The sequence below is a fragment of the Charadrius vociferus genome, unplaced genomic scaffold (genome assembly GCF_000708025.1).
Source record: "Charadrius vociferus isolate BGI_N301 unplaced genomic scaffold, ASM70802v2 scaffold78, whole genome shotgun sequence".
Classification (NCBI taxonomy): domain Eukaryota; kingdom Metazoa; phylum Chordata; class Aves; order Charadriiformes; family Charadriidae; genus Charadrius; species Charadrius vociferus.
This window is the reverse complement of record NW_009649927.1, coordinates 108066-114627: the sequence shown is the minus strand read 5'-3', so window position 1 is coordinate 114627 and position 6562 is coordinate 108066.

The following is a 6562-nucleotide window of genomic DNA, read 5'->3' as shown; positions in this document are numbered from 1 at the left end:
TATGTCCTGAAATAAAATTCAAGAATGACTAAAAATCAGAAGAGCAGCTTTACCTGCTCAGGAGCATCATATGCAGATGACATTACGTTGCACTGCTGGAAGCACAACAACCACTACCACAGAAATAGCTAAAAAGTGAGAGCACTACTTAAAGATGGCATTGATTACAGTTTAAGACTGACTGAAAATGAGTTCTCTGAGGGGAGGATTATCAATTAGCATATCAATTTAATCTCGAAAATATATGAAGGTTTAACCTGGTCTAAACCTCTTGAAACAGTTTCTCTACAAATAACTTTAAAACATATATTTCCAGTTTTCTACTAGGCGTTTTCTTTGGTAGCCACTAGCAACACACAGGGACAGAAATAAAAAGAGGAGCAGGGGCCTTAGGGAAATAAGAGTCCCATTTCCTCCCCTCCGCAAACCAAAGAGCACGTGTGCAACCAGGCAGTCACGTGGCAGTGAAACAGCTGTGCATCTGTCAGGCCAAGCCACAGCTGGATCCAGCCCTGACAAGATGCATCATTATGCCACTTCAATGACAATCTGTCTGAAGTAAATATGTGGTGCTGTTGAAAGAACCACACAATGTCCAGAATAAAATCTCAATCTGAAATTGCTTCTTTTAAGAAGATATTTTTCTGAAAATAATTTCAGAAATGTAAATGATCTCTTCATACAAAGCATGGCCTCCAGAAAGACATGTGACCCACATAGAAAAAAAGAAGGAATAAATAAAAGTTCATCTTTGTTCAAGACTTGCAACGAAACAATCACACTTCTATTCCTAGTGGTGGATGAGACTCATTTGCACATCGGATGTTCACGCTGGTAGAGGTAGAGTTGCACCCTCTGTACTAAGTATATCACTGCTTGGCTACCCCAGCACATTAGGGGAGGAAAAGGAGTCGGAACAGCAAATGGAAAGAGAGAGGCCAGGACTAACCATGCGCAGGGAAGGAGAAGACAGGACAAGACCTGGAGTGCTTGTTTCACACTCCTGCTGTTCAAAGAGTAACAGAATTAGACCGTGTTTTAAGCTAGTGCAGGAACCCCACATCTTACCATCACTGCCCTTTTCTTCTTATTTCTGACCTCTGCCTTTATAGAAATACATTTCTCGGACATCTGATAGCATTCTCTTGATCTGCCATCTCTTATTTCACCCTAGGCAGATTTGGCTGGCCAAGGGCTATGAAATCACAATTAGAAGTGCCTGAAACCATCTCCTAAATAGGAAAATGTGTCATTCTCCAACTATGGCTCACCTGTGACACACAGGGTTTCTAGCAGCAAAGTATTTGTAGTATATATGAGGGTGATCCCATGCTCTTGAACAGAACTGGGCTGATCGGAAACCATTTAAAAGGAAAGGCCTGGGCTCTGCTGGACCACACCTTCTGGCCAAAAAGGACCTTTGGTACAGCAAATTTTTGCCAAGAACACAAGTCTAATACCAGGTTCTCCCATTCTAGAGAATGGAAACTCATATTTATTAACATTTAAGGGAAACAAAGTGAGTAAAAGTCTAATTTTTAGTATCTCTGTTAACTTCTATCAGTATTTGCACTGTGGAGCCCTGCTGACCACATGGGAATGCCACACCACTTGGGTTGGGTGCCTTGCAGCAGGTGAGCATCAAATTATTTCAAAATCATTTTAGGACCGTATCCTTTGCCTCTGAAACTGTTGGAGTTGGCACTTCATTTCTGAGGCTTGCATGACAGGAATCACACTCCAGGAGGGAAGAGACTGGAGAGCCCAGCCACAAGATTAAGTCTCACACACTGGAGGCAGGACCATAATCCTTCTGTCCACACAGGGACAGATCAGTACTTGACTCCAACCACAGCAATAAAGGACAGAAATGAAGTCCAGCAAAAAGCGTAACACTCCTACACACTGTCACAGCACCTTAAAGTTCCAGACATGTAGGCATAGCTGTCAGTGGGTTTTACCTAAGGAATTTAAAGGAAGCTCTGACTTCTTGCTATTTACAGGACATGCAAACCAGCCATGGACCAGTTTTAAATTTGGGAGCGAGCCAAGACCATCCTCATCCTGGATCTGAAACAGCCACTTCTTTATTTTCCTATATTTGAGGCAAGTGTATATGGCACTGGGAGGGACCCCTCTTCACCCAATGCTCCCTGCACGTCCTCAACCCATCAACAACACTGCTGCTGCAGGCCAGCCCCGCTGACAAAAGGCTGCCTGCAGAGGGATAAGAAAGCAGCACGAGGAAGGCAGAGTGAAGGTATGAGGTTGTTGTGCACCAGGATATGCCATTCCCTACAGGATGGAGCAAGTCAGCTTTCCACTTCATAGAACCTCATGTCTTCTCAACCACTTGTTGGCACTTCAACTTGTAATCTCAACCTTCAGATTAGGTAGACAAATTCATTTCAGGAGTGAATTAATGGTATTTTGGTACCGGTTGTTTACAAGTTTTGGTTGGAGACAGAATCTGAGACTTCCATAGATTATTTCAAAAGACGGAAGCAGTAGGCATTGGGCAGGAACAGCGCCCTGAAAGAAAAGGACCATAGATTTTTCTATGGCTCATTGTATCTCAGGCTGCACAGCCCAGCACACCTCAGAGCCAGTAAGTCTGATGAGCTTCGCCCACGTTCAAGAGATCATACATGGGATCTACCAAAGGATAAAATAGTGCAAGATGTGGTTTGAGGATACAAAGCTTCAAGGAGTTGTCTGTGGTTATCTGATGTGTGCTTGAAGCTAGGATGAAGGAGACAGTTGTCAGGTTCTGTCCATTGTCAGGGAAGGGAAGGAAGTTTGTGGCCTCCACCTCTTATGCCCTCACCAGAGAACATGCAGAGGACCAAGTCAGAAGCAGAACAACACAGTTCAACAGTTTCCTGTCTGACGCACCTGATTCATCTCTATCACCAACAAAATCTGAGAAATAACTTTGCTTTCTGTAGAATAAACAAGTTCTCACACACTTGAAGAAAATGGGAGCAAAAGCATAAACTATTTTAATAGTCACAAAAGTAAATTACAAGTGGAAATTCTTGAGAAAAAGGCTTCAAGGCTATTTATCATCTGTCAGGTGATAAATACAGATCACACGGATCAGAAGAGATCCATATCTGATCAGCTTTTGTTTTCAGCACACAACAAAGCCTTCTTCCAGAAAGAAGGCAAATAAATAAACTTTTGTTCACCAGCATTAAACAACCTAATTGTAAGAAATGGGGCCTCATGCAACATATTTCATAGCTAAAAAAAAGAAAAAAGAGACAAAGAGAGGCAAAAATCTAATCATACACTTGACTTCAACAGCCAGATGCCAAATATATAAAAAGGAATCACAGATGCTGAATATATAAAAAGGAATCACAAACTACGTTTGCTATACGCAGGCAGCTTGTTACAAAACAGCACCTGAATTTCAAAACATCAACCCCATCAAGGTTATTGAGCTGGTGTATTCAGGGGTCTGTTTCAACTTGGAAGTCTTAACTTGACACCGTGAGGCCGACGGTGAACATGTAAAGGCTGCTTTATCCTCACCATGACAGTGTGGTGCACACAGGTAAATGCCAAGTGAACTGGGTGCCACCCAACCCAACTCTGTGTTGTGGGAGACAAATGCTGCTTGGGGAATCAGGGCGCCTGATTCCCATATTTCCACTTCTTTCATCGAGCTTTTGAGAGCTTTTTAAATACCTTCAGTTCTTCACAGCAAGATGACAGATTAAAAAAGCAGCTCTGGTGTCCTGGCACCAAACCTCTTTAGGAACTATTATCAACTCTGTGACTCGCAATGCCGCAATGAGTATGAGGTAATGAAAGCAAAGGAGCAGTGGCACTCGGCTTACTATAGGCATTTGCTAAGAGTCACAGATGGTGCTGCAGTGCTATAGCACTACAAAATTACTGGATCACGGCTACAGGATGCCATGGTCCTGTTACTGCACATCTACTTTCTGTCAGAGCCTTCCCACACAGCCACCATACTGGAAGGTGTTTTGAAAATGTAAGAGGTGCTTATATTTTGAGAACTTACAGGCCTGGGCTACAAGTTCAGGAGATGAGTTTGGTGTTAGAAAAGATTTACAGGAAATGGTGGGGGGGAAAAAGAGGGAACCAATTGTCCAGAGATACAAAACCCCTACAAATATTGCCTGGACCACCTTATCAAAGTGGTCACATGCACAAAAGTGAGACTGAAATGGTGAGAGTCCTGGACGGGTAAATCAGTATCTTCATCATTCATCCTTGTTTTGCTTTCTCCCAAGTCTTCCAAAGAACACGAGGTGAAAGAGATCAACTTTCCATGCTTAAGCAAGCACAGGTGGATCACTACAGATTTCAACATCAGTTAACAGGGAAGATGAGCTGTAGCTGGAAACATGAAGCTTTTGGAGCAGGTATCAGCAAGAACATCATCAAACCAAAACACTCACGCTGGAAGGGCTGGAACATCGAGTGATTTTGAGGAACGCAGACTACTCTCCATTTCCTTGCTTCAGGATGCCGTACACCAAGAGACAGGGACAGTAGCCAGGACCAATCTAACTGCCCCCCTGAGCCAGGGCTGGGTGACCATGGTATGTGCAGCAGTTATATCTTACAACGACAGCAGTAATACAGCTCAGTAAGCTGTCAGACCAGAGACAGCAAGATAATAAAGCTCTGTAGGCAAAGCATTTGCAAGCCTGGAAAGTTGAACCGAAATGGCAAGAGACTGGCCACAGTGTCTCTGTAGCGGTAGGACAAGGAGGAACAATTACTGAGCCAGGGCAAATGTCCAAGAATCAGGTCGAATGCCAGCAAGGGAGCCAGGGGAGAGGAAGCTATCAGATGAGAAGCCAGGAAAAGTTCCAAGGCTCAATAGTGCGGTTGGAAGAACTAAAATGGAAATGGAGCATGCCAAAATGAGTGGAATCTCTTTTCTTCAGAAATATGATTTACATTAACTTCAGCTTGGAAGTCAAGAAGGAAGTCACTTGAGGCAGATGCTTCCAAAATTACACACTTTGCATCAAGCATTTTGATGAACCATGCTTTCTTTGGTTAATGGCTACACAAAGACTAACAACGTTATTTGTATCATAGCTGTATTTCAGGGGAAGAGGGGAAAGAAAACAACTTGCCAAATTTCAGATGGACTCCCTAGCTGTAGTTTTGTCAAGCATGAAATACAGCACAGCACAACAACCTACAACATGCTTGCTTTCCTTCCAGATCCACATAATTCAAAGCAGAAAGCACAGCAGAGCTGTCTGAAACTGGGAAAGCCAAACATACTCACTTTCCACTATCATTAACCTAAACCACCTAACCACAACCACCTTCAGGTCTGGGTTTCCTGTCAAAGACTACTTGCGCAGCCAAATTTGCTGTCATGCAGCCTTTTACACCTCTTTTTCACCAAGAGTTATAGTCTCTTATGAGCAAATATTTATCCAGAATTTCTGGTATCATGGACTAAACAAAACTGAGCTTGACCGTATGTTCTCTAACTCTAGGTATGATGTGTGCATGGCAGACTGTCACACCTTCCCGACACACAGACAACAGTCTTCTAGCACAAAGCTGGTTGGGAACCCCGATGCCAAGCACATGAGTGCTTCAAACACTTCTTACAAATCCCATTGCACGGGGTATTGGTGAGGAGGCTGAAAGTAGCACTGTTCTCTTTAAATTGGACTGACGATTACAAGTGCAGAAGCAGATTTTTTTTTTTTTTTCTAGTAGAAGCCACGTAAGTTAATTAACACTTGAAGGTCATTTTAAGATATTATACGAACACGGTGAAAGATACCGGTTCTGTAGTAATACCAAGATGTAAAAGAAATGAAAACAAAGGAAATCTCACATGCAGAATAAGAGAGATACAGTATCCGAAGAGCACCATCAGGTCTTTGCAAGCATTGTTAGACCATCCTCTTCAAGGGATCACACTCTGTAACATGACCCACTGCTCCAGACCAGGTACACTTATACCTATGGATTTCCAGAAGGGCTGCCACGCTTCCTCGTGACATAGAAGGCTCTCAGAAGCTTCAAAATCCGTACTTTTAGCCATCTATCTTTCCACACCCTTGTTTTTCCTGGCATGTGACACGGAACAGGCTAAATTTTTTTAAGGTGTCAAAAATACCAAGAGCTGGAATGTTTTCAGTGTTGTATTTTTAACTACGTCTAAAATTAGAAACGAGAAGGAAGAGATTTAATTCAGCGTAAACATTCCCTACAGCCCATTTCCAGAGCCAGCCCCGGCCGTGCCCCGCCGTCGGGGCTGGCACCGACCTCTTCTCTAAGTCTCCCTTTACCCAAAACCCGCTTCGGAGTGACTCCTGCTTATCTCGGGCGAACTCCCGGTTTGCCGCCCCCTTTCCCGCTTTTGCGGTGAGACCCGGTCCCCTCACTCACAGCGCCTCATCCCGCCCTCCTGGCGCAGACATGGAGGGGAGGGGGGTTGGGGGGAAAAAAAAAAATAAAAAAATCAATCTCCCTCTCCCGTTCATCACCAGGGAAACTCCCCCCACCTCGCCCGCTCCCCTCCACAGCCGAGCGCCGGCACACG